The sequence below is a fragment of the Microtus pennsylvanicus genome, chromosome 16 (assembly GCF_037038515.1).
Source record: "Microtus pennsylvanicus isolate mMicPen1 chromosome 16, mMicPen1.hap1, whole genome shotgun sequence".
NCBI lineage: Eukaryota > Metazoa > Chordata > Mammalia > Rodentia > Cricetidae > Microtus > Microtus pennsylvanicus.
Window position 1 is genome coordinate 37,798,158 of NC_134594.1, and position 27,376 is coordinate 37,825,533.

A 27,376-nucleotide genomic window follows, 5' to 3' on the forward strand; every position below is an offset into this window, starting at 1 on the left:
AGCTGTGTATTTTGTGTACGAATGTTCTGCCTACATGCCTGTTTGTGCTCCACGTGTGTGCTGGTGCCCAAGGAAGTCAGACGAGGCCATCAGATCTCCTGAGACTGGAGTTGTAGACAGTTGTCCGCCTCGTGTGGGTGCTGGAAATTGAACCCAGGTCCTCTGGAAGAGCAACAAGTGTTCTAGACCACTGAGCCATCTCTCCAGTTCCCAGTTTATCTTCCGGCTGCTGTGGCTTCCTTTTTGAGGCACTCTTGCTATGCCACCCAGGCTGTCCTCAAACCCGTGATGCTCCTGCCTGAGTTCTGGGTTATTGGTGAGTGACAGCATGCCTAGACAGCTGGGTAACCTCTGGATGATATGCTGTGGTTATACTGTTCTTCCTGTCTGGAAAACTTCTCAAAGTAATTCTTGTGTCACAGCTTAAATACTACTACTCTAAAAAGTGAAGTAACCGAAAATGAGGACATAAAGACAATGCCATTCTATGAAGTGCTGGCATTACTAAGAACAAGAAAATGGACAGATTGCAATGTGGTCCAGGGTAGTCACAGACACGCGTGACTGCATAAACTATCCTAAGATAAGCTAGGGACCAACCTCCTGGCTCCATGCATGCTAAACAGATGAGCCATGCCTTCAGTCCCACTAACTAGATTTCCTAACAAAAACAAAACATGACAAACAAGCAAACAATAACAGCAAACCCTACTAAACTCCTGGGCTAACTTAAGCTGTTTCTTTGTAATTATTAATTTTTAGAATTTTACTTGAGATTAGGTCTCGTGTAACCCAGGCTGGCCTTAAACTCATTTATGTAGCCAAAGATGGCCTTGAACTCTTGATTCTCTTATTGTTATTTTCCAAGTTGGATTGCAGTTTTGTAGAATCTCATTTAGTTTATGTTGTACTGAGGATAGAAGCCAGGGGTCTCTACCAACTGGACTAAATCCCCAGCAGCGCCCCTCGGCCTGTTTTCCATATAGGATGTCTCTGTATGGTCAGCAGGACAGCCACTGGTCACACATGGAAATTTGAACTTTGGTTCCCAGTCATCACGTAGGACAGGTGACTGCCATATTGAATAGCATGGATGTAGAGAATACTGAACAGCCAGGGTGTAGAACATTCTGTCATTGCAGGAGAGTCCCACTGACAGTGCTGTGGAGGCTCCAGGTACTATGCTTAGACAAGTAAGATTCCTTACCAACTTGTCTTTTTTCCTACTTCATATTTTTCATTCTGTTTCTCACGTTAACTTTGAAAACTTAAAGACTCTCTGCTTGAAAACCTCCAGTGAAGGGCTACCTTCCTTTGCAGAGGAATAAAAGACTCATTCCCAGCTCCTCACGGTTTGATCGCTCCGCTTCTCTGGAGTCATTTCTGAATTCTCATGCTAAGAGATTGACTTCAAAGTATTAATATTTCAAGTGGTATTCTTTTGCTTCCTATTCTCTTCTGCCTCGTCTCTGCCAGATAAAATCCACTTTACTTTCATGACCTAGTTCATATACCTTCCTTGTACTGAACAGGCTCATAAGAATCTTCTGTTTCAAGGAGCACACATTGCTTTCTTCTGTGTGGTACCCAGTACACGAACATTTAGCACTTAACTGTATTACTCACACGCAGTCCATTGCCTCAGTAGATTGAAGGGTTTTTTTTTTTTGTCTGTTTGTTTTTTGTTTTTTAAAAGCAAAGTGAACGTGGCATTCATCTCATCACCCCAGGACCTGGCTGGGAAGATAACAGGCTGGATAACTGACAAACTATGTGGTTATTGAGACAGAGACATTCTTGGACGTGCTTCCCAAGTTAATCCGAGTATCATTATTTCCCCAGCAAGATGGAGAGCCCCAAAGAGGCGCTTAGGAATTCACACGATCTGCTTGAGGCAATGACTTTAGACAAATGGTTTTCTGCAAATGTAGTCCCATCTGGCTTTTTGAAGAATAGAAAGGAGCGAGCAATTTAAACACACACACACACACACACACAACAAGCAAACGAAAATCACAAATGTATTTGTAGTTTCTCCTAATGTTAATAGCTTGCAGGCTCTACAAGGAACACCAGTGAAGTGGATTTAAATTTCACAAAAATGCCTCTTCCAAGTGCTTGTGCTAGGTGACTGAAAATTTAAGATGGATTGGAAAGTGGTTCTGATGAGGAAATACCCCGGGAACACCGGGAGAGCCGGATTTCACAGCAGCGCTCTCCCCTTCCCTTCCCCGTGCTTTCCCTTCACCTCTCTCTCTCTCTCTCTCTCTCTCTCTCTCTCTCTCTCTCTCTCTCTCTCTCTCTCTCTCCTCTCTCTTTCTTTCCATTTTCCTTTTCGGGTCCCCTTCTTTCCTATCTGTCTGTCTGTCTTAAGTTACATGCTTGGGTATGTCCCCAAAGCTTTGTGTCATGAGTTTCTGTAGAACAAGTAATAGTTGACAGCTTCTTTTCAACTTGACTGAGTCGATGGAGCGCGTGTAAGAGATCAGCAGTGTGTGCTGTGAGCTGTGGTCCTATCACCTCAAACTGTGTGAATTTGCGAAGTGATAGACAGAGAAAGTCTTGGAGCATTCTGATTACACTACTTAGTGCAGTGGCTTGTGTATTTTACAGGAGGAAACTCTAGGTCTTATTCTTTGTACTAATTGAATCGCCTGGTGCAGTCATAACCCATCAACCAATGCACCTATGTGGCTATTGAGTCAAGCTTCCCATCGAAAGGCTTTACCATTTCGGAACACTTTCAGATACGGCCCTGGGCAGGGCCTCGTCTTCTTGTGTAGGGTGAGCAAGGCACAATTTCACATGCTTGTTCTTGTCACAGGGGCCAAATCCCAAGCGGTTTCCTCCCCTGAGAACAGTTCAATGCACAGAGATGCAGAATGTAATTTATCTTTTTTTTTCCTGTGTGTGTGTGTGCACACACACGCGCGTGTCCCAAGGCCAGGTCAGTGTCTGTCGAGTATCTTGTTCTACTGTTTTTAGACAAGGTCTCTTACTGAACCTGGAGCTCACCATCTTGGCTAGATTGGCCAGTCAACAAGCTCTTGGGATCACCTCTCTGCCCTGCCTTCCCCCAAACATGCGCTACAGTGCCTAGCCTTTTTTGTGGATTCTAGGGACTGGAACTTGTCTCTCACTCTTACACAGCACCCTTTTCACCCACCGAGCCCTCTCCTTAGCTCTGCCACATGCAATTTCTTAAATCATCAGTGACATGGATTGGGAGAAGTCTTTATAATTAATGGCACAACCTCATACCGAATCTCCGCGAATATAAAGTGTGATTAGTTTATTGGTTTCTGTTGCCTTTGTGCACTACAAAAAGTTCCAATCTTGCTTAATCTCTCCCTGGGAACTTTCTTTCCATACTGCAACGCTTGCCAAGTTTCTATCAGGGACTCGTTTCCCAAGCTGACAACAGGGTGAGCATTAGAAATCAGAATATAAACCCAAGTGTTTAGTGGAGGCTAAGAAGGGACCCAGGAGTTCGGGATGAACAAACGGCAAGGGAGAAACACATAGTAAACGAGCACAGAGCAGTTAGTGATGTTCCTTATGCATTCATGATGAGAGAGGAAGAAACAAGCACGGTAAGTGAGCACAGGCTTCGCTTTCAGGCTATGGTTTACTCTGTTACATTGTGTAACCCTGCACTTTCCAGTGAGCTACGGAAAGTCAGCAACAAAGAGGCCAAGTGTTCGGTACCTAGTGTTTTGTGGCTCTACCTACTCCAGTGTGTCTAATTTTTATTAATAGGAACAAAAGTGGAAGACCACAAGACATATTCCAAATAACTGATTTTGAAGTTGTTCTTTGTTTTGTTTTGAGGGAGCTCAGTTCAGCCTCCAGATGACTTTATGAGTTCAGGGCTCACGGCCGAGAGAAAAAGATCAGACTTCAGCTTTAGTGAAAGCACTGACTATAATTTAGGGCATACAAAATTCAGAGATTTGTTTAGATTCAATGTTGTGTGACTATCGAAAGACGCTATTCATTTCAAAACTATAAATGGGGGAACGTATATTAATATGGAAATGGATAGGAGAGGGTTTATAATGATGTGGGGGATGACATGCTATGCTTTCTATCTGATGTCTCATCATTTACCGACCTAGGGACAGGGCAGTGTCCCTGTGCACTTTTTAAAGTCCCGCAATGGCGAGACGGGCTTCTAGGTCCACGCTTAGCTGTGTGTTTCTTGGGGTATGCTGTTTGTTATTGCTTCATTAAAAATCCATCCCTGTCACTACAGTGAAAGGGGAATATGTAGCTTCCAATTGGCTTCTCACTTCTGTGCTATTACTGCCGAAGGCTGCCAAGTTAATTTTAGCAGTAAAACATGAACATAAGAAAGTAAGGGTCTTTCAAGTCACTAGAAGTTTCTCCAAAAAGTCATTCAAAGTACAGCTATGTGTACAGCAGCATGATTGGTAACAGTCATGTGGAAGCCATCCAGATGCCTGTCATACATACAGCCCACCCCCGTACCCCCACTATGTATGTGTGTGTGTGTATGTGTGTGTGTGTGTGTGTATGTGTGTGTGTGTGTATGTGAGTGTGTGTGTGTGTGTGTAGAGTGTATATTTGTGGGTGGTGGGGGAAGGCAGGTGGCAGGTGGCACGTCCCTACCTTCATTGCATACTTTTGCCTTCAGCACTACCAGTAGACACATTTCTTTGACAGAAGCCACCACACCTATGTTGATTTGTTAGAGCTGTCCCAGAAACAAAGACAAAAGTCCTTGAGGACGCGGGATCTCATTACAATCACCTCCTCCAAGCAGAGGCAGCCTCTCTCAGTGCCAGTGTGGTGGCCTACGACTGGATTGGGGGCTTCGATTATCCTTATAGAGCTGAATAAATTGAGGCCTAACAGCTCACATGACTGAGTGGAGTCGGGAGAGGCGAGATGCTGGGATGATTACACGGGTGAGTTCTGGGTCCTGCCTAGGGTTGAACTGCAGCCCTGGGTGAGTCACTCTGAGTAACGTACACCCGCCTTCCCTCAGTTGTCTCAGCTGGGGAACAGGAATGGGGACAGAACTCCATGCCCACATCTGCTGGGAAGAGATTAGAAAAAATGAAGTGCTTAGTGCAACCATCGGGAAAGTATTACAATAGCTAATATAATAGCTACTAATATAGTAGTATATTTGGTATATTATGTGATTCCCATGTGGCTACCACACTAGAGACAAACGGTCCCAGCAAGCCCAGTCCTAACTGCCCTCTGGAGCACAGCACCGCACATGCAGAGGTCCAAGTGAAGACCCTCACGTGCATCAGCTCACTTCACGAGACGAAGAAGCCCAGGCTCCAGGGTTTGTGTTCTGCTTATTTGGGAGTCAAACTAGCCCCGATCCTGGGACCCAGCCCCGATCCTGGGATCTTGTGGCACTGAATGTGAGAACGCCTGTCACCGCAGGGTAGGACACATGCTCCTGTCACGTTAACTAATGCTACCAGAACGTCCAAGACGGATGTTTTCATCTGCAGAGACCAAGACTCCTTACCGATAAATTTAAAGTATTTGTAAGTTTCTTAAAGTACATGGAAATAAAGAAACTGCTGCCCTCCAGCCTGGAACTATAAATCCCCTGAAACACTGCTGCAAACAGGAAAGGACCGGGGCTTTCTGATGTCTCCAGGACACAGGGAGAAGACGCCTTTCATTCGCAATGTTCCCATGGGTGAATGGGTGCTTTTATAATTATTTAAATAGGAACCAGCCGGCTAGGTTTCCTTTCAGCCTTTTCCCTTTTCTTAATAATTGTAATAAGAATTTTAAAACAAAACAAAATAAATGCCCTCCTGTGAACACTGACCATTCTCACTGACACTGCGAGTGTTTTGATTTTGGAAGACAATGTCTTCATTTTTCCATATTTGTTATATTAATGTATCCCACTTGGTAAACTAAATGTTTACTGAAAAATGTTCCTCTCATACCGAGAGCCTTCCAGGATAAACTGCTGCATCGTATAAATTAAAGATGAAGGATCCTGAAACAAAAGTCGTCCTCCACCAGAGACCCATAAATAAGGCAGGAGCTAGCGCTCTGCTATTGTGTTTTTGGCATGTGTCCGCCACTGGTGTTTTCTAGGCCAGGGGTTTGTAACCTATAGTCATAGGTTGGGGGCGGGGGCGGGGGCGTCTATGTAACCCTTGCAATTTATGCAAATTGCACAGTTGGAATATTTTCTGTCTACACCTCAAAGGTCCTGCTAAGTCTTTAAGTCAGGAGTCACTGTTTTGAGATGAAGTAAAGCTAACACTAATGTCATCCCTGGTCTCACCTCCAATGTCAATACGATGTTCCAGAAGCATGCCATAAATTGTTGCTGCTTGCTTGACAGAGGACTAGGGTTTCGTCTTAGTAAAGATGTAATGTTACCATGAGAAGGGTCACATTTCTAAAAGATTTCTGCAAGTCCACGATTCAAGCAGAGGAGCTCACCTGAGCAGGGGTCCAGGCTGGAGTACCGTTGTGTTTCTCTTCTGGTGATCTGGTGGAGGTGGCTTTTCTTCTCTGGCTTTTATCTCTTCATCTGTGAATAAAGATTTCAGCGCAATTAAGTCAAAGATGCCTGCAGACTTTACAATGATCGTATCCCCTGAGAAATGTCACTCAACCGTCCGGGCTCTCTTCCACAAGTCTAGGATATATTGTGCAACAACAAGGGATGTGCTAACATCATTTGAAAAATTACGTGGGGGGAAGATCAGCGTTTAAGAAAATCAGAGTTTAAGAATACGACAGTGGCTGATGACTTTGCAGCTGTGACCTGAACACTAGGTTCAAGGATATAGGATCCTTCTCCCAATTTCCACGGAAGCAGTCTGCTCTTACTCTGTTTCAAGGACTGGATTTCTGGGCAACTTTTGGGCAGGGGAAGGAATGTTTCTTGATTTTGAACAATGTATTAATATCATATGAGGGGGTGAGGAGAAACAGAAGAAATTGGGTTAATCTTGGAGTTTAAAAGTCTGACCTTGGGTAGACTGTGTATGATAAATAATTCAGTATTCCTATATATCTGCAAAATATGATGCCGTAGTTGAGTAAAAGGGGCTGTAGCTCTTTCTCTTGGTTAGGGTTTCTGTTGCTGTGAAGAGACATCATGACCCCAACAACTCTTTCAAACCACCACACTCTTCTTCTAGCTCTTAGAAAAGGCCATGCCAGCCAGCCGAGTGCATCCTCAAGGGCTGGAAAATCTCTGGAGGGGGAGGAGTTAGCGGTCTGAGAAGGACAGATGTTCTCACTGACGCTACAAGCGATCACGGTTTAGAACTACTTTACTGTTTTCAGAGGTGAATCTTAGAAAAATAGTTGTCAGTAGGAGCTGAATGCAGGGCAAGGGGTGGGGTTGGAGGGACGGTTCCTGACAGAGAACTTGCCTAGCATGCAAAGTGTGCACAGATAAATAAAAAATAAAGAAGAATGGGTTTCCCCGGTGAGATGCTGAGGACTCCACTGGGAACAGGTTCTAGCAGAGACTTCCCGGTGCCTTCTCCAGACTGTCAGAAACTGGGAGGCAGGATTTAGGATGAGATTAGCAGGCGTGGTAGCACACGCCTATAATCTTAGCGTTGGGGTGGAGGGAGGAGAAGTTCAAGGCCACTCAAGGCTGAGGCTTGTGTGAGGTCAGCTGTTTCAAAGAACCGTGGGAAACGGTGAATAGAGACAGAGTTACTAAGAGCTCACCAATTCCAAGATCCACTCTGAACAGCACAAAAATTCATTGATATTTTACTGTGTACATCCTGAACTTACTCTTTGACGTTCTAGAGGTGGTTAAACCTCTCTGTGCATAAGTTACATGAATAACATGTGTGATTCATGATCTCTGTATGTTGTAGAGATTCATCCTCACAACACAGTAAAGTGTATCTCTCTATATCTGATATAAGGGCAAATTTATCTCGTTATTATATAACTATTTCTCACATTTTCTAAGCATTTTCCCCTTCCCTGAGAGATTTCTGCTTATCCTTTCAAACACTTCAGAGACACACTAGGTAGGTGGATCAGGGGACAGGGAGCCAGGTAAGGTGGGTACAGACGGTTCTGGGAACTGGGGTTTTGCCAGCAAGAAGGCAGTGGGTGCGGCAGTGGCGGCCTGACTCTGTATCCACCCTCGTCTATTTTCTTCTCAGTGGAGGAAACCGTGAAAGCTTTGCTTTTTGCTTTCTGTTTTCCTTTTGTCCTCCCTTATAATCAGATTTTCCTGTCAGCCAGCCAAATCCAAATCCAGAATGAGGTCAACCTGCTTGTTCTCTCTCTCTCTCTCTCTCTCTCTCTCTCTCTCTCTCTCTCTCTCTCTGTCTCTGTCTCTCTCTTTGTTTAGACTTTTAGACAATAATTTATTATGACTAAGGTTAGCTGGGTGTGCTGGCACAAGCCTTGACATGCCTCTAACCCTGGCACTCTCCTGTCTGCTGGATCTCTGTGAGTTAGAGGCTAGCCTGGTCTACATGTGAGTTTTAGGCCAGGTAGAGTTAATGGTGAGAATCTGTCTCAAGAAAATTTTTTTTAAATTAAATAAACTAAAAGTATGTGAAGACTCCCTCTCCCCATGGCGGGGACATGGGGACATGGGCTGTTTGTGGCTTTATCTTCCAACTCTGCCTAGTATGCCTAGCAACAGAGTTACCCTGAAAGCAACAAATTTATTTTTCAATTGTTGAGTGAAGAAGAGGAGAAGTCATTTCCTATTCTTAGTTAAGGACGAAACGAAGAATCCCATTCTTTCGGGCATCCTGACAAAGTATCCATTGCCTGCCTCTGGGAAAGGCAGCTGCACTTGACCTGGCTCCACGTTAGCTTCACAGCATGCTATGTTCTTGCTCCCTTCTGTTATTAGTTTTTCCTTTCCCCCCTAAAACGCAAACTTGTATTCTACAACATCAGCTGCCCAAATCTTTCCAGGAACTCACTCCTAGCAGAATGGATTCTTAAGTAATTATGCAACAGGAAGAAATTAGACTCCAGCTGATCAAAACTGATGTGTCAGAGTGATGGATCAACAGGGAGATAGCTCTTATCGCTTAAAGGGTTGTCATGTTTATGAAGAGAGATGTTAAAAGCGGGTTGCACAACCTGGTTGTGAGATAATCCACTTACAGCTATGGAGGGAAAACCCGCGGTTTAACACGTGTTATTCACAAGGTCTACGGCAACTGAGTAATCACTTTCTGCAGCATTTAGTTTAGTGGCTCATAGTGATTACTAAATTTGGAATTTGAGACATGCTTGTGAGAAGTTGAATTTTTTACATATTATAATATTAGTAGATTACACATATTTCTCTCTCTATATATATGTCTTTGTTATTTACACACACACACATGCTTATAAATAGCATATCCTTAGGATATAGGAGTCAATCTAAAAGTAACAGAATTAATTTATTTTATGAGGTTTAAGAAGGGGATTAGTTATGTGTGCTTCATCATGTTTATCATTGAAAAGTACTAAGAATGATTTTTATTTCTAGATTTTATGCTCATTATGTTTGCCAACAGCTTGTTTCATGTAGTTTTGTTCTTGTTGTTGTTTGAGACAGGGTTTCCCTGTGTAACAGCCCTGGCTGTCCTGGAACTAGCTCTCGTAGACCAGGCTGGCCTCGAACTCACAGAGATCCACCTGCCTCTGCCTCCTGAGTGCTGGGATTAAAGGTGCATAACACCACTGCCCGACTCATGCAAAAATATTTAGATGGAATGAATGTCACAGAGAACACATGTAAGCATTTCAGGAAAATGTCATTTATCATTTAACTGAGCTAAAGACATGCAAATCTCCATGATGTGACAGCTTTTCCCTCAGTTGCATATTATTTAAAACAGCTCAGGTAATCAGACCTTCAGGACTATCTCATGTCATAAACACTGTGTATTTGTATACACTAGTTCAGCTTTGAACAATGCAAATAGTGTCTAGCTAACAGAGTTTGTAGCTTTAAGAGAAACATTGTGGCATTGTGGCTTTGCAAATGAATAGTCCTTGCTTCTTCAAATTTGGGTGGTTTTTTTTCTCTCTTTTTTTGGGGGGGGGGGTGTGACACAGTCTTGGCTATGAGGCCCCGGCTAATCTCAAATCCAGCATCCTGTTTGAGTCTTGAAATCACAGAAAGATTTCTTGGATAACAGTTTTGATGGCTGTTAAACCTGCACCAGTTGTGAAAAAATAAAATGCTGAAGTGTAACAATGAGAATATCAGAGTAACCAAGAAATAGAAGCATATTTAATTACCACATTAAATATATAATGTCTACTCTGATTTTTTTTTCCTTTTAAACCGACTTGTGATTGGTGTGGTGTGGTGTGTTCTGCTTGTTTTTTTGTCAACTTGACACAAACCTGGATATATCTGGGAAGAAGGAATTCTGACCAAGAAAATGCCTCCATCAGATTGGCCTGTAGGCAAGTCTTTGGGGCGCTTTCTTGATTGGTGATGAATGGGGGAGAGGTCACGTCACTGCTGGCTGTGCCATCCCTGGGCAGATGATAGAAGAAAGCAGGCTGAGCAAGCCATAGGAGAAAGCCAGTAAGCAGCACCTCTCCACGGCCCCTGTTGAAGTTCTTGCCTGTAGGTTCCTGTCCTGGCTTCCTTCAGTGGACTGTGACCTAGGACATGTGAGCCAAGTTGATTTTGGTCATGGCATTTTATTACAGAAATGGAAACTCTAGCCAAGGCATACTATGTACTTAATTTCTAACCCTGAGGTTTTTCAATTCATTTTACTCAAAGGATATTTTTTTCATTTGTTACTACATAGATTTGAAAAATTACTTCTTTACTGATTACATAGAACTAAATTTTAAGTGAGTACAGATATGTTCAATTCATATCACAAATATTTCCTGAGTGATTTGTATGAACCTAACACTGGTTTGGGTGCTGTGCATTCTATGGGAGGGTGGCAGAGGATGCATACATGATTTATGAAAGAAATTCATAGTATTAATTTGGCCATTAACTTTCACGGTGCCATGGTTTGAAGCCAGGGCTTTGTGCACCCGCTCCACCCCTGAACTACCCCTCCCACCCCTAGTGTGTTATTCTTGCTTCCTTGTGTCCGAAACTAAGTTGCTCATTTAGTTGCTGATAGTCAGCTAAGGCAGGAAGGAATATGTGTACACGCTTGGATAAATAGCATGCCAGGTTAAAATCTATTACACATAAAAAGCCTTTAAAAAAAAATCCCTCTCTGGAGAAGTATACAGTAGTCACATCTTAATGGCAACAGAAGTTTAGCCAAACAAAGCTCTGCTGACTAGAGTAGCTTCCTTCCTTCTAATGTGACCTCGATGTGTGTGCCAGGCACAACTGTGCTCGTGGTCACGTTTAAAACTTTTTACATTTATTTAGTGTGTATGTGACGGCTCACACGGGGAGGCCAGAGAGCAATTTGCACGAATCTGTTCTCTCCATCCCCCACATGCAGTTCCCAGGGATTGTGTTCAGGTGGCCAGGCGTGGTGGCAAGTGTCTTGACTTGCTGAGCCCCCTCGCTGGCCCACGCTGCTTTCTGCCACAGCTCATGCCTGTCAGTTCTGAGCTCCCAGGGCCACAGAGGCCCTAGTCCAGTAATTAAAACATTTCTATGTAAGATTTAAGATTCTCTGTGGATCCGCCAGTTGGAGAAAAGCCCTAGGGTATTCTATTCCTTGTAATTATTAGTCTTATTAAAGGTAATTATTAAGGTTTCTAGATTTCCATTGATTGGTCCAGTTAGCTCTTTCTTCGGTTAGTTTAGAATGTCATAGACAGCTTGAGGTGGCGCTGTGATAATTCTGACTACTGGTCTGGCATACCCCAGAAAGATAATTAGGTTTGCAAAAGATGCCAAAAGGACAGTTCAGTGCCCTAAGGTACAGGCAAGACTCAGTTTCGAGCAGGATTGGTTTCGTGTCTCTTTCTTCTCTACATCACTGACACTGATAGTCTGCGAGGCATGCTGAGTGTGTATCAGGACGAGTACTCGGCTGGTCTGGGAGGTGGCAGCAACAGAGGGGTTACAATCCTGGAAAATTTGCTTTGTGTATGTCATCTTGAGCCTTTTCCTTTTTTTTTAATGGTCATTTTCATTTTATTCTTCAATATGCTACTTACATTTCATTCCAAATTTTCTTTTTTAAATCTTTTCACTGACCTTGACGGCAGCATGATGGCTCCAGCTAGGCCTGACTGAGAGCCTTTGCTCTTACAATGGAGGTGCAAGAGCAGGGCCAGAACACTGGAATAGCAGACTGTCAGCCTGAAAGCCGGTCTGTTTTGGTAATAGCAGTAGATACTTACTGAGCAATTTATAGCCCAAAATTTTGCTAAGTACTTTCTAGGTAGGACCTTATAGGTTTCACTTAGCAACACTGTAAGGATAGCAGTATTTCTGTACTCACTTTTTAAATATGGAAATGGCAGTATAGGGGAATTTTAAAATTGACCCGAAGTTTTATAAAGCAAGAAAGCAAGCAAACAGAAACCCAAAACCAAAACAAAAATGCAGAGTGCATACTCGGAACTACCCTAACACACTGACTTGCTTTGCAAAGAACTTGATCACAGTCCAGCAAATCATCCATTTGTTGGCCCATCCATCCATCCATCCATCCATCCATCCATCCATCCATCCATCCATCCATCCTAGCTGTTTCAATCAACAAGGTAGCAAGGTCACAAGAGGGGTATACAGCTCATTAAGGCTGACATGGTTAGTTTCTCCAGGCTGCTTTCCTGAGAGGAGGGACAGGTATCTCCCCACAGTTTGGTAAATGTTCTGACAGGGAAATAGCAGGTAAACCAGAGCATAGAATGAGGTGAAGAAAGGCCGCCAGAACCGGGTTGGTAGGGCAGCACATCCTTGAAAGTCTTATCCTGGGTTCTTCATCCATTTTGTAGCAAGTGATGTATTGTGTTGGGGATACAGTTCGGTTGTCAGGGTACTTGCTTAGTGTGAATGGAGTCCTGTTTAGTTCCTAGTACCATATACACAAAGCAGTTTAGAAAGAAAGAGATTTGAGTAAGGTCTTCTTTGTCATGTCTTTTCCTCCATGAGTGGCATACGGTAGCTGTTTAATTAAAACATGTTAAATAAATGTATGAGAATTCTAATGTCCCATTATAACAGATTTTTCTTTTTAAAAAAAAGCTGTCTCTAATTCTACTCAACATTCTTACACACTTTGCATTTGAGACTAAAAGAAATGTCCCTTTTGACTTACAAAATTCCATCCCTGCTCCTCTTAAGACTCACCTAGAAGACGCATTGCTACACCTAACTCTGTATGGTTAGAACAGGGCTCCCTGGGGACGGTTGGAACCAGGCAGCAATTCTGGAACAACGGGGTGGTGACTTTTCCCTCAGCCTCCACAGCTGACCCGTGGGACTCCGGGTTCTCTTCCCTTGCTGTAGTTCTTCCATTAGTCCAGGACGGGCTCTCGAGGTTTCATTCCCCTCAGACTCCCTTCTACTTTCCAAAAGGTGCTGCCTTTGGGGAACCCGATCTGCAACTTGTGTACAACCCCTGAGAACACTGTGCGCAATCCTGGACTGCTGCCGAAAGGGCCAAGAAGAACTGACCCTAGCCTGATGATTTCCTAGAGTGAGAAGGGTTGTTATTAGATGCTGTTCCAGGGAGGAACCCCAGCGGGTTAGCCACACTCTGCTGGGTGCCCCTGTACCCATGAGTGCAGGAGCAGCACAGGTCGGACTCCGTGGATCCTAAGGGGGGTGGGTAGGTGTGGATCTGGAAGGACTTAGGAGGAAGAGCAAGGGACTGGATATTATTAAATAGATTGCATGCATGCAAGAAATTCTCCAAGACTTAACAAAAAAGATGCTGCCTTGTTAATAATAGTTCAGCTGTAATTCTTCAAGCAGGTGTTGGGGTATTTCTTCCTTGTGCCTACTTGCTATGCGCTGGGGATAGATTTCCCTTTAGGAAACAATGGGATATTTAGGCAGAAAGCTAATGCTGGCGGGTGAGGAAAGTGTAAAAGGGAAAGCAAACCTCTCTAAGGGGAAGAGGAGCTCATTTGATGCTGGGAATCCCTGTCGCTTCCTCCAGGGTCAGGCTTTTTGTAGCACATTCTTACTTTTTAGCCTGAGCCTGCAGTTTAAAATTGTACCCTGTTCCATCTTTATTTTCCCCAGAGCTCTTACCTCCTTATAAATTACACACTCACCTATTATTTCTGTTACTAATGTCTGAGATGTCCACTAGACTATAAGCACCTCAAAGGGTCAGGACGCTTTGTCTGTATGCTTATTACTTAGACAAGGCCTGAGGGTGTCCTGGAGTGGTGTAGATGTGCAACAAATGCCTGCCAAATATGTGCCTTCTTCAATCCTGAGTGAAAATGATATTAAGAGTAACGATTAAGTAATGATTAAGTCACAGTGGGGCACATCTATGATCTTAGCCCTTGGTAGTCTTAGCAGGACTATTATGAGTTCAAGGCTAGCCTGAGCTACATAAAAATACGAGCTACATAAAAATACACGCTGCCTCATCAACTGGTGTGAAAAAATTCTTCTGTTTATGTGTTGCTTTTATTGGTTAATAAAGAAGCTACTTTTGGCAAAGGGCTTAACAGAATATAACCAGGCTGGAAGAGATAAACACAGAGAAAGACACACACACACACACACACACACACACACACACACACACACACACACAGAGAGAGAGAGAGAGAGAGAGAGAGAGAGAGAGAGAGAGAGAGAGAGAGAGAGAGAAGACAGAGTCAGGGGAAGCCATGTAGCCACTTGCAAGAGATAGACGCCTCCGTGGAGCCTGCCAAAACTTTGCCAGTAGGCCACAGCCTCGTGGTGATTAATGGAGATGGGTTAGTTTAGGATATAAGAGCAAGCTAGAAATACGCTTAAGTGATTGGCCAAACAGTATTGCAAATAATATAGTTTCTGTGTCTTTATTGCAGGACAGGGTGGGACAGAAGCCTCCTCCAACAATGAACCTTTCTCTTTTTCCCACAGCCTTCCACCAAAACACGAAGAAAAGTCATGCTCAACTTTTCCTACATATGTTCAATGTATAGACAAATGATTAGATATTAAAATCATTCTTTACCACAGCCGGGAAGATTGTCCAGTTTGTAAAAGAGCAATCATGAGAACCTGAGTTAGATCCCCAGAATCCATACCAAAAAAAGAATAAAAAGGCATGATGGTACATGCTTGTAATCAGTGCTGGAGGGATGAAGACAGGAAGATTCCCCAGTGTTTGCTGGCTAAAACATGGGCCAGCCAGGCTAACCTATTTAGCAAGTGCCAAGGAAATGAAAGTTGCTGCCTGACAGGAAAGAGGGTCTGTACCTGAGGAATGACACCCAGAGCTGTCTCCTGACCTAAATGTGTGTGTGGACCTGTAGACGCATACAGACACACATGCAACTCTTTTCAATAGAAGTCTTCCAATAGGACAAAATATGACACCCGCTATGGTAGTTAAAGACCGGATGGAATCTATTTCCATGGGCTTGGCACACTCCTAAAAACAGATGCACGGAGGGACAGGCCTGTTTAGGTGAGAAGGAGAATCCCTGAGGTTTCCCGAAGCAGGAAGACTTTAATCCATACAGCTTAAGGTACGGTTTGATTCAGTGTGCTCCTAACTGTCCTCGCAACACATTCTGTGACTTCCTCCCCTACAGGGTTCCAAGACACACTAACTTTGTACTTGTTCGGGACAAAGAGTTGCCCTCCCGTTCCGTGGTTCTTAGCACAGGCTGGGGAAGCTGTGGGAACTCAAAACACAAGAGACAAATAGAGGCATGAATTAATTATTTAGGAGCCTCTGCGCTCGCGATCGTTATAATTACCGATGATGCTTTCCAGCAAGGACATCAGCGTGCTTCGGGGACTACTGGCTGCTCCCCAGCTCTCCCATGGCTCTGGCCTGCAGAGCCAATCTAGGGTAAATAAAAGTGCTTTGATCTGAGTGGAAATCCACATTTTACAGAGGGTCAGGTACCTTCCTCTCTAACCCAGTGTGGGACATAGCAGATTCAACAGTTAACCTTAGAACTGTTAAAGACTAGATTTACCTAAAAGCGAGAAGAGTAACCAGCCTCAACAGGTCCAGGGTTACTACAATGATGGGTGAGTCCGAGCGGGTGCTGCATTGCAAGTAAATCCCCTGTGACAGGAAGCTAAAGGCATCTGATTTATTACCAAATAGAAGACAAGCCAGGGCAGGTATGCAAACTTATGCAAACCATAGAGCTGTGTAACTGCTGGGCCACCCTTAATTAGTCCATCTATTTCTAAATGGCCATTGGGCAAAAAGGCTTCATATTGATTCTAAATTCATTTGTTCTTTCAATGCTTCACATACTTTTTTTTTTCTGGTCCTGGAGATTGAACCAGAGTTGTGTACACACTAGGCAAATGCTATAAGATTGAGCCACACCTTTAGTCCTTTTTTAAAAATAAATTATTTTTATCTGATGTGTGTAAGAGTTTCACCTGTATGTATGTATGTATTGCGTCACATGCATGCGTGATGCCTACAGAGGCCAAAGAGGGTATCTGATTCCCTAGAACTGGAGTTATAGACAGTTTTGACTCTCTGTGTGGGTGCTGGGACCCAAACCTGGGTCTTCTGGAAGAGCAATCAGTGCTCTTGAGAGCTGAGCCATCTTTTCAATTGGTGCCTTTTGTATCTTTGCTTTCCCCCCTTTCAGGCAGGGTTTCTCTGAATATCCCTGGCAGTCCTGGAATCATAGATCCACCTGCCTCTCTCTCCCAAGTGCTGGAATCAAAGATGTATACCACTACCGCCCTGCTTGCCCTTCGTGTTCTAAGACAGAGTCTTGCTAAATTTTTCTGGTTAATCTCAAAGTTGCAATTTGAATTTTCAACACCTTCCCATGTTCTGGGATTATAGGTAATTGCCACCACGCCTGCCTACATTGGATGGGTTTTTAATAATATGCCTTGTTGGGATGTAATTCACTTACCATACAATTAACCTAGTTTAAGTATACAGTCCAAGGCTTTTCAGCTGTGTAGCATCCATAGCCACAAAGCATCCCACGGTCTAAAATCTGTCATCTCCCCACGACACCCTGTCCCCTTCAGCTGTCACTCCTCCATCCCTCCCCAGCTCATCTTCCACACCGGCCCTCAGCAACGACTGGTCTCATTTCTGTCTCTGTAGATTCGCTGGTTTGTGACGAATGGCACAATGCGTGTTCTTTCGCTTAGCGTATGTAAGTTTTTCAAGGTTCAGCCGTGCTGAAGCGTGTTGAATAATATCCACTGTTCTGTTCCATGCATTGTACTGGCCCGCTCACCTCTCAATGGATGCTAGGATTGCTTCCAGGGGTTTTCCTGTGTTTTCGGGTTTGCCTGTTAGGTGTACTAGTGGGACGAGGATTTGGGCACTGGTTCCTTTGTGGATGCAATCTCTCGGTTCCCCGGGATGTATGTCTAAGAGGGAACTGCACTATTTGGTAACTTGTAGAGGAATTAACAAATTGCTTTCCACTGCATCATTTTACACCCCATTGGCAAGGTGGGACAGCTCTAGTCTTCCTTCCCATTCTCCTTGTGGGGCTAGGAAGCAAACCTAGGATCTCGGGCAAGCTAGGCAAGCACTTCGCCACTGAGCTGTGTTCCCAGCCCCAGCTATTCCACATCATCTCCATCACCTCCAAATTCTTTATATGAGCATGAACTGGGCTGATCTGTCAATATGGATCATTTCATCTGTAACTGTTATGGTTGGTGTGAAGTGATATCGCATTATGATTTTGATCTTTGTTTTCCAACAAGTAAATATAAGCACCTTTCTTAGGCACTTCTTCTTTGGAGAAATTCTATTTGGTCCATTCAAACCTTTACCAACTTCAAAATGGGCTGTTTGTCTTTTTGCTATTGAGTTCTTCATCTTCAGTCATGTGTGTGTGTACGCATGTAGTTGTGTGTGTGTGTATGCATATAGTTGTGTGTGTATGTGCATATGTGTGTGTAGTTACAGGGAGAAAGACTGACTTCTCAGTTGGTCCTCCCTGAAATAAATCTTCTGTAACATAAAGTCAGGAGAGATGGGAGGGTGGTGGCCTGTTTCTCCTTTGAATCGGCTGGAGCTTTGGGCTGGATGCTAGCTCCATCCAGTCAGAGTGGATCACCAGCAGCTGGAGGAGGCTGGGGAGATGAAGTGTGCTCAAATACCACACACCCTTGTTGTTTTTACTCCGATATTACCGATTATTTGGCATAAACGCTTCATTATTTGCTGTAATCCCTCAGATAATATCCCGAGATAATTTTCACCACTTACTGTTTTGTAACAGGTGTGTTCACAGACATAATTTGAGAAGTTGAGTCTCTTTTGGATGATTTGCTCATGTGTGTGTGGTCTATGTGCACAACTTGGGGTTGTGTGGGGAAGTCAGAAGTTAGTGTTTGGTGTCTCCTCCTATGGCTCCACCTTTTACTTTTTGAGACAGGGTCTCTCCTTGAACCAGGAGCTTGCCCATTTGGCTAGAACGGCTATCTGGAGAAGACTGGAGGATTCTCATGCTGCCTCCCAGCTCTGGGATTACAGGCACATTCTACTGTGCCTTTTGATGTGGGTACTGGGATTTGAACTTGGGTCCTCATGCTTGAACGTACTTAATTCTTTGAGCCATCTTTTCAGCTCCAGCTGCTGTTCAGATAATCTGAAATGAAGGCTGTCAATTGGTGGTCAGAGTTTACACCGACTTTGTTGGCCACAATTGGCCATAGACGTGTAAAGGATGATTTTTAATTTTAAAATTAGCAAGCTTATAAACAGTAGGTTAAGAAAACCAACAGGAATTGAAGACTGGTTGGTTTTCTACTTGATACGCAGTCTGTGCCTTTGCCTTAACAACCATTTTTCATTTATTGCAGTTAAATTGTTGTTTAGAGAGATTTGACAAATGAGGTTGCGTATCCCACACAAAAGTTCATTGTTGGTCTAAGTGATCAATATACAAAGCCATCACAACTATTAAAGATCATGAAAATGGTGATGGTGGTGGAGCATGCCTTTAATCTCAGAACTTTAAAGGCAGAGGCAGGCTGATCTCTATGAGTTCGAGGCAACTCTGGTTCATAGAGAGAGAGATCCAGGACAGTCAAGGCTACTCAGAGAAACCCTGTCTTGCAGAAGCAAAAACAAACAAAAACAAAATCAAAAAACCAAAAACAACCTCCCCCAAAAAAGAACTTTTTAAAAAAAGCATGAAAAAGATCGCCGCGTTAAGCACAGGAATGAATCTCACATTTAAAAGTTCTTCAGCAAAAAACGGCAGTGTATTTCTTACTAACTTTTGATTCAAAATAACCACTGCTGCTATAAAGTCTCTTGCAAAAGCAAACATCGCACTTTCCCTGATACATTTATTTGGACTTTGGGAGCTAACGTTTAGACATAACAGTTCCTCAATTTTTGTACTGGCGCACGGGCTGGGCTGACCTGTGCACTCCCAACCAGTTGAATGCCTTTCCATTTGAGAAAGTCTAGACTTGACGCTTGTACCTGAAAACCTCCCCACCTATGCTCCCCTGGTCCCCAAGGATGCTATGACACACATTGCTCCATGGGTTGAAGACTTTGATTGCTTGTGACAATCACAGAAGCATCCTTGAGAAAACACTCTGTGCTTAATAATTAAGAAAAAATACTAAAACACATTTCTTTCCTAGCTATGCCTTATCTGCTGGCAGTGGACTGGTGTGCCCTTGCCTAAAGTAACTTATTGGCATAAAAAGAAGAGCAGGAAACTAGATAAATACTACTAGATAAATAAGAAAGCCAAACACATCCTAAGATATTTCCCTGGGTATTAACAAGCCACACAAAGATAGAATAATGAAAATAATGTAAAATAATTTTCTTATGGCTGGAAAAGTTCCAGTAATAAAGTTTGGCTTATGTTGAGTGAAACATCTTAGTTTCCAACATAGTGAATGCCAAGAGGACCCATTCAGTTCTTAAAGTTGTAATGTGGTTAGATAATAAGCAGATAAATTACATTAAAGCTCAGTTCTATCTCCCCCCCCCCCATGAAGACAGAAATTCTGTGTTAAGAAAGCTTCTTCGTATTGGATGCAGGTTTTTGGAAGATGCTTACCTCCTGCCTTTGGTGCCTTTGGGTGAGCTTGGATGCTCTGGCTTCTCCCCAGCTGCTGTTAGCTTGCCACTGCGCCGGGCGCAGGGGAGGCCCCAAGAGTTAGGTGTTCGGGCCCCGCCCTCTGCACTACTGCTAAAACTCCAGTTCTGCCAAACTGATTCCGGTGATTAATAATTGACAAAAGGAAAACACTCTTACGCAAACTTGTGTCCAACCGCAGGGCTTGCAGAGACTCCTTCCAGAAGAGAATGCGGGGTTGCACCACTCCCCTCCCCCTTCGCTCTAAGGTCCCAACTTCCTATGCGCTGACACTCAGTCCTGGGGGATTGGGCTGTCCTCCGAGGAATGCAGCCCAGTGACTTCTACATTTTTAAAATTCGCTTTTCTGTAGCTCCTTCGCGCTTCTCCGGAGATTAGCCTCTCAGGAGGGGGCGCTTTCCTCCCCGACACTGGGGTGGGGTGGGGTGGGGGGGAGCCGGGGCTCGGAGAGCTACCGAGACCGAGGTGGCGCTGTCACCTCCGATTGCTGCAGTAAAACCCGGAGCCTAGGCAGAGATGGGAGGTGGGGGATGGGTGTTCCCTCCCCCTTCGTTTCGGCCGGGAGCTTCGACTCTGCCAAAGGGACGCGTCTTTTGGTGGTGGTGCTGATGATAGGGTGAGGATGGGGGAAGAGTAGGGGGGAGGGGAGGGGGAGAAGGAGGAGGAGGCAGCGGCAGCAGAAAACCAGGAGATGCAAAGGTGAGCACGCTGGGGCTTTAACCAATGCTCAAAGGATGCCTGTCAGCATTCACCCGTCCGCACACTCGATGAGCGGCAAAGGGGCCTGGGTGTACGCAGAGCAAGGCTGCAGTCTGAAACTCAGCGTCCGGCAGCGAAGTGAGCCCCGGGGTCGCGCCCGGGCATCGGTCCGCCCACCGTTTGTCAAAAAGCAAAGGAAGAAAATGAACCACTTTAGCACAGGCAGCCACTTCAGCTGCCTAGGATCCAGTAAAACAATCCCTCGGCTTCCCAAAAGTCACCTTCCCCCAGGTGGTAGGAAGGTTACGGTTGGAAAAACTGCTCCCACCCTTCCCTGGGGGAAAGAGGTAGGAGGACCGTGCCTGGGGAACTTGTGTGGGCTCACTCACAAGTGCAGGGAATTATTCATTCGCAGACGACTGCGGGCCCGAGGACAAATTGGGAAAAGGGGGCCGGCAGGCGGCGGGGTGCCGCAGAGACGCACAGAGCGGCTCCGGGGCAGGCGTGCCCTTCGCAGCATCTCCGCTGGAAACCCGCAGCCAGACCACGATCGATCTCTTTCTTCTCCATCCTAGGCAATTCTTGCATTTGACTCCATGACTGCGCGTTAAAAGTTCAGAGGGCCTGGGTATCCTCATCCTAAATACCCGACCGGAATTTTTTCTGTCCAAGATCCAGGGGCGTCCGGGGACGGAAGCCTCTCAATTAATGAACGTTCGGGCTGCATCTGCCATTCAGCTTCCACTCCAGGAGTGGGAGGCGTCATAGGCTCCACAGTGCTGATTGTGCTGAAGCGCAAATTTGAGCTCCTGGCAGCGTTCCGCTCTTTCTCACAACACACTTTCAGCAGGATGGGAGCTCCGAGCCTTCGCAGAGGGAGCCTCACGCTATTGGGTGGCGGGTGTCTCCTTGCAGGAAGCAGGGTGTCCCCCAAAGCTGAAGGTGGTTGGGGGCTGGGAAAGGAGCATGTGTAGAACACATGCCCAGGCTCACTGTTTCTTACAGCTATCTTTCCTCACAGCTCTTGTGAATATTTTTTTTTTTTTATTTCTTAATCACTTTATGTTAGTCACATTTCTTATCTCGGCTTCTCCTGACACACCTTGCAATATTTGCAGGGTAGACATAACTTAAGGCTATAGAGGGGGAAACACAGGCTCTGAGAAAAGGCAATTTGCAGGATGACCAATGTTCTTACAGTTTTTGGACCTTAATATATTTCCAAGTCCTCCCGCTAGACCGGCAATTCTCAACAAGGGGGTTCCCTTGGGTCGAATGACTCTTTCACGGGGTCACCAAAGGCCACCAGAAAACACAGATATGTACATTAAAATTCACAATTACAGTTAGGAAGTAACAACAAAAAGAATTTTATTGTTGGCTGTCACCACACATGAGGGACTGTATTAAGGTCACACAGCCTTAGAAAGGTTGGGAACCACTGTTCTAGATTGGGACAACAACTCCCACGTCTGTGGAAAAGGACAGAGATCTTCCTGTCCAAAGCTTCTGAAATGGGAGCCTTCAGCAACTACTCTACATAGAAGTTGGAGGAAACCTACCTGATGGCAAAAGTGTCCAGACCACTGAACATGATATTTTTTAAAAGGCACATAGGCATGCCTTCATGTCTATCTGGACACCTCCCGAGAAGAGAAAACATAGTCTATGTGTGCCACGTGAACATATAACACTGAGTCACCAGATAGAGGCCACACAGCAGGCAAGGCAGAGGCCATTGAAACCGCATCGCTCTTCCAAACACAGAAAGGATAAAGATGGAGAAATAAAGTTACCCTAATTGATAGACAGTTGGAAATCTAAAGGTGTTTTAAATCTGGCTCACGCTGTCTGGAGTGGTGGTACATACCTGTAATTTCAGCATTGGGAGGTAGAACCGGGGCAGTTAGAAGTTCATCTTCAGTACACAGCAAGCTCTAGGCCAGCCTGGGCTAAATGAGACACAGTTTCAAATAAATCCAGTCAAACAAATCATAATGGTAAACTTAACCTAGATCAGATTCAAATGGAGCGATTGCACACTCTTTCTAAGTGTATTGTTTTAGTTGTTCAAATAGAAACGATACGGTGTGGTAATGTTTGATATTTATGCATAGTTTGCAAAGATCAAATCAGGGCAGTTAGCATTTCCATCTCCATAACTTAAAGATCTTTTATTAATATGCAATAATGGTAAAAATTTATGGGGTATAGTATGATAATGAGTCTTGGGACTGGAGAGATGGTCCAGTCTGTAAAGTACTTGCTAGGTAAACACGAGGACCTGAGTTCACATCTCCAACATCGTGTAAAAACACTGGAACATGCAGTACATCTGTAATCCCAGTGCTGGGGGCGGCAGACAGGGTTCCTGCTAGCCAGCTAGTCTAACTGAACTGACGAGCTCCAGGTTCAGTGAGAGACTCTGCCTAAAATAACATGGGAAGTGCTGGGCAGTGGCGGGGGGGGGGGGGGGGGGGCACACGCCTTTAATGCCAGCACTTGGGAAGCAGAGGCAGGCGGATCTCTGTAAGTTCAAGGCCAACCTGGTCTACGGAGTACATTTCCTGGACAGGCCCCAAAGAGAGAAACCTTGTCTCAAAAAACAAAATAATGTGGAGAGAGAGCAGTAGAAGAAAATGCCAGAACTCAGACTCTGGGTCCCCATGCATATGTTGAGATGTGGGCGCGCGTGCGCGCGCGCAGGCGCGCACGCGCACACACACACATGTAGCAAACACACGGGGGAAGGGGAGGGTGGTGACATTAGTAAGCAAAGATGACACATAACCTCAGACAAGGCCATTAAATGACCAACCTTCAGTTGTTTTTTTGGCCCATGAAAGGCACACTGTGACAGCCTGGCGGTGGTGGCGCACGCCTTTAATCCCATCACTCGGGAGGCAGAGGCAGGCGGATCTCTGTGAGTTCGAGACCAGCCTGGTCTACAAGAGCTAGTTCCAGGACAGGCTCCAAAACCACAGAGAAACCCTGTCTCGAAAAACCAAAAAGAAAAAAAAAGAAAAAAAAAAAAGAAAGGCACACTGTGAGATTGGAGGTTAGATGCCAATCACCTTTTAAAGCTCTTATTTATTTTGTTTGGAATGCCATTGGAGTTAAGGCTCTAGGAAGGAAGGAGGCAGGCTATGTGAGGATCCATTGAAGAGACTCCTTTCCTGCTGCTGATTTCTGCCCTGTTTTCATTTATGTTCCTGTGCTGAAGTACTCAACCTAAAGTGACTTGGCCGGTGGGCCGGTGAGGTTTATTTGTCTGACAATTCCTTGTTGAGGGGAAGCAGAGGTAGCAACTTGAGCAGCCATCGCATCTACAGTCAAGAGTCGACAGAAAGGAGCCCTTAGAAGCTGCCTATTTCTGCTGCTTCTCTTGATTTCTCATACCCTAGGTCGGTCAGTGTGCCCTGCTTAGGGGATGGTGATGCCCATAGCGGGCGAGAGCCTCTGCACCAACTATCAAGACAGTTCTCCACAGACATGCCTGCAGGTTAAGGGGATCTACTCGATTCCTCAGCTGAGGCTTTCTTCTCAGGTTATTCTCAGCGGTGGCAAGCTGATATTTAAAACTAACCAGCATAGCTAGCGCCAACCCTACATACATGGTCAAGTTTCTAGGCAGCAAAGATCAGGCACAAAATGCCCGTTCTCTGAAGTTTCCAGACCTGACAATGGTGGCATGGTGAGAGGATCATGGACTTTTTGGAAGAAACAAGCTATGCGTTTAAGTCTCCATCTTCCTTTTCACTTTTAGATCTGCAATCTAAAACAAACCATCCCAGTATCTGTCCTTGGTCTTCTCAGCTATGAAGTAGAAGTGATGCCGAGTTCCTAGGGTTCATTTGAAGCTAAACTGAAACACTGTTCACAAAGGGTGTGCCTAACTGATACCGCCTCCACACTGATTCCAGTTCCTCAGATATTCATATGCTTAAGCTGAGAGGCCTTTTTGTCAGAGAAAAATCCTAACCCTTAAAACTTCTGGAATTTAGTCTTAGAATAAGGATCACATCAATAATAAGAGGCAGAAGTTCATCCCAACGTTTATTGGCACAGGATATACATTACTATTTCAAAAAGGAGGAACAGTGAGAAAATATTGTACTGAAACAAAACCAAAACCGAGCTGGGCAAGCTCCGAACAGCATCTCCATGTCTCATGTCAAAATGCTCTTCAGATGTCCAAATCTGCTCAGCTTTGTTGACTCCAACACAGTTCTTTCTCTCAGTCTGGTTCCACTCCTCCACTCCCGGTTAGCAGCTCTCCTCAGCAGGTAGGCCACAGCTCTGGTGTCTCTAACGTCTTGGGATCTTCAAGGCTTCACCTTCACAGCTTCCCACAATGGCCTCTTTGGATCTCCATGCAGGGTTACCCCGACACGTGCCTGTCTTTAGCGGCTTTCCTTAGTTGCAGAGGTAGACTCCGTAACCTCTCTCTTGACTTTAAAGTCGAAGCTGCCAAGTTTAAATACATTTTCACCAGCTTTCTGTTTCCGATGGTTTCCTTCACTGCCTGAACTTGGCTGTCCTGGAACTCCATCTGTAGACCTGGCCTCAAACTGAGAGATCTGCCAGCCTCTACCCTCTGAGTGCTGGGATTAAAGATGTGCACCACCACACCTGTCTCTATGCTTTCTTTAATTCCTTTTCACAAGTTGGAAACGTAACTGGGTGGGGTTTTGCTCTGAGGTCACCACTCCCTTTACTCAGCAGCAGGCATTTCTTTAACTTGCTTGCACTTCCTAGTGCTCCTTTTCTCATCCAACTGGATGTTTTATATTTTTCCTTGCTCAGCGTTCTCCTTTTCATTATAAACCTGCATAAGACTGGCCACTAATAACCACACAACATAGTCAACCAACACTGGCCTGTTTTGAAATCTCCTCTGCAAACACAATTAATCCAAAACTCTTCCATTTATCCTCAGAAAGCAGCCAGATTGTTCACCAAACTATCACAAGGTTGGTCTCAAACCCATATGCTAACACGCTCCTCTGAAGCCTTTCCAGCCAGTCCCCCACAGTTCACATCACCCTCTGCACCACTGTCTCACGTGTTCCTACTAGGATGGCCTACTAAGCCCGGCTTAAAATGTCCAATCACTTTTCTAGTTCTAAGTCCCAAAGTGTTCCATATTCCTCTACACGAAAGCATGCTCTGGCCTATTGCAACAATACCCCAGTCCCTGGTACCACCTCTTGTCTTACTTAAGGTTTCCATTGCCATGAAGAGATAGAGATGTCCTCATCACCGTCGTCCACTTAGCCATTCTCTTGCTCGAGATTCCTAATATGAGAAAGTTGGGGTTGGGAGGCTGGCAGGGGGAAAACAAAACTCTTAAATTCTGAAATTGGGTAAAAAAATTCCACCACTCTGCCCAACCAAGCACACTGCACCTGTGTGAACAAGCTGACTGCTCATTTGAACACTCGGATTGGCGGCTACTTCTCTGACTAGTTTTCTGTCTCTAATGGGTTGGAGGGAGACTCCTGCTATAATTAGCATGTGTGTGAGGCAGGGAAGAACCCAGTCTGATTATTTCCCAGTCCTACCTGGTGAACTGTCAAACATGTGCTATGCATCAGCTTCTCCAACTCTTCTGCACCATAAAAATTCACAGCCGTTCTGTGGTCGTGACATTTTTGTCTGTGAAGAATTTGGCATTTAGTGGGAAGTTATTATTTCAATTCCCGTCAAATTAAACTTCCAGGTCAGTGTTACCATTTGGGATGGAAAGAGCAAACACAGAATAAAAGTAAGAAATAAAAAGCAAGGCACCAAGAGAACTTAGCATTAAGATGCCACTTGGAGTTAACTGTTATCACTTCAGAATACTCTTGTGATAGCCAAAAGAAACCCCAGGCTAATTAGCTATCCACAGAAAAGATTCTTTTGAAAAAATTTGAAAAACCAAAACCAATCTCCATTGAATTATTTAGCCTTTATAAAAGTATCTGACCATCAATGTAAGATATTTCTGAGCCAGGTGGTGGTGGCACATGCCTTTACTTCCAGCACTCAGGAGGCAGAGGCAGGTGGATCTCTGTGAGTTCGAGGCCAGCCTGGTCTACAAGAGCTAGTTCCAGGACAGGCTCAAAAGCTACAGAGGAACACTGTCTCAAAAAAAAAAAACAAAAACAAAACAAAACAAAAAAAGGATATTATTTCTGGACAATCAGTTCTATTTCACTGAGCTATAAACCTAGACTTACAATCATAATTGTAATTGAAATTTGGCAACAATGGGTGCTTCAGTTAGGATTACTTTGTTATTCTTGATCCTTTGTGTTTTTATATAATTTTATAGTAATTAACATCTATTTTTTAATTAAGAAATGCAGCAGAGGTCTTTATAGCTAACTATAAATTGCATCAGTAGATTAATTTGGGAGAACATACCATCTTAATAATATTAAGTATTCTAATCCATTAACATGGCGAGTCTTCTGTTTCTTTAGTTTTTTTTCTTTCTTTAAGAGTTCTTAAA

The 27,376-nt window shown here is 44.4% G+C and overlaps 1 protein-coding gene across 1 annotated transcript in view; it reads right to left on the reverse strand.

The window, feature by feature from the left end:
- The window catches only part of Sptssb (serine palmitoyltransferase small subunit B), a 28,987-nt gene extending 7,125 nt beyond the window's left edge, over positions 1 to 21,862 (reverse strand). The window contains exons 1-2 of the mRNA XM_075951029.1: positions 20,140 to 21,862; positions 6,460 to 6,550 (exon numbers count right to left, since the gene is read on the reverse strand). The gene's annotated coding sequence lies outside the window, so the exon portion shown is untranslated. The remainder of the gene's footprint in view (positions 1 to 6,459; positions 6,551 to 20,139) is intronic.
- Between the last annotated feature and the right edge of the window lie 5,514 nt (positions 21,863 to 27,376).